Below are 1,352 nucleotides of genomic sequence, written 5' to 3' on the forward strand. Positions count from 1 at the left end.
TTCTTTTTTTTTTTTTTTTTTATCTGTATCAGCTTTAGTTTGATCTTGCATATCATATTCTCAAGTACTGCATCTTTATCATGACATGTTTTATCGAATAACTAGATATCTATGTTTAATAGCTACTTCTACACTTCTACTATCTTGTGAATTTTGAAAAGTTGTATCGATGATTTGGAGTTGAGATATAACAATAATCATTTGATTATAAATTGAACAATGATAATAAAAAATTTCTAACAAAAATTAGACGAAATAATATGTAAAAAGAGGTATCAAATAGTAAATATTGATTAATTATATTAAATAATGAAATATTTCATAAATTAAGGGTATTTTAGGCAGTTTGAGATGTGTATTAAGTATAATACTGAAATGAAAAACTTGATATGTGGTGTATTAAGTAAGGGGTGTGTATTAAGATATTAGGGGTGTGTATTTAAAATTTCTCTTACATTAATAGATCGGCACCCATGATTTTCAGAAAAAAAAAAATGCTTTTGAATATAGAGTATGTTCATGAAATATATAGCACTGCTAGGCATAAATAGTTGATAAAATACCTTTGCTAAACGAATCTAGAGTATTTCCAGTATCATTTGGTCTAACGGCGTAATCTCCTTTTAGTAAGTGGGAGGTTGTGAGTTTGACTCACGAAGTTATAATATTCAAGTTGTTTAGCTGATAAAAAAAACGAATCTATACCTAAATTTGATTAGCAAATCACTTATACATCCTTCAAAAAGATTTAAAACACAAATAAATCCACTTGTTTTGTTGTTAAACAAATAAGGACAATTTTTAACAATTAAGGACAATTTTTTCTCTATATGCCATGTGTCATGATTTAATTTACCAAACTAACCCTACACTAATTAAATATACTTTTAGAAGAGAAAAGTTTTTCCTTTTGAGATTTTTCAGTAAATAGAATACAGTAGTAATTTTCAATAATTTAGTGTGGTAGCAGTTAATTTTAGTAGAAGTAGCAATACGTAGTAGCAGCAACATGAATCAACAACTTACAATAACAACACACAACAACAACACACACAGTAGTAGCACACATCAACAACACACACAGTAGCAACACACATCCACAACAACATGCAGTGGCAGTACACGCAATAGCAGCACACAACCACAACACACGCAGTAGCAGCACACAACAGCACACAATAGCAACACACAACAGCACACGCAGTAGCAGCACACAACAACACACGCAGTAGCAGCACACAACAACAGGCAGTAGCAGCACACAACAACACGTAGTAGCAGCACACAACAACAGGCAGTAGCAGCACACAACAGCACGTAGTAGCAGCACACAACAACAACACACACAGTAG

The sequence above is a fragment of the Fragaria vesca genome, linkage group LG2 (genome assembly GCF_000184155.1).
Source record: "Fragaria vesca subsp. vesca linkage group LG2, FraVesHawaii_1.0, whole genome shotgun sequence".
Classification (NCBI taxonomy): Eukaryota; Viridiplantae; Streptophyta; class Magnoliopsida; order Rosales; family Rosaceae; genus Fragaria; species Fragaria vesca.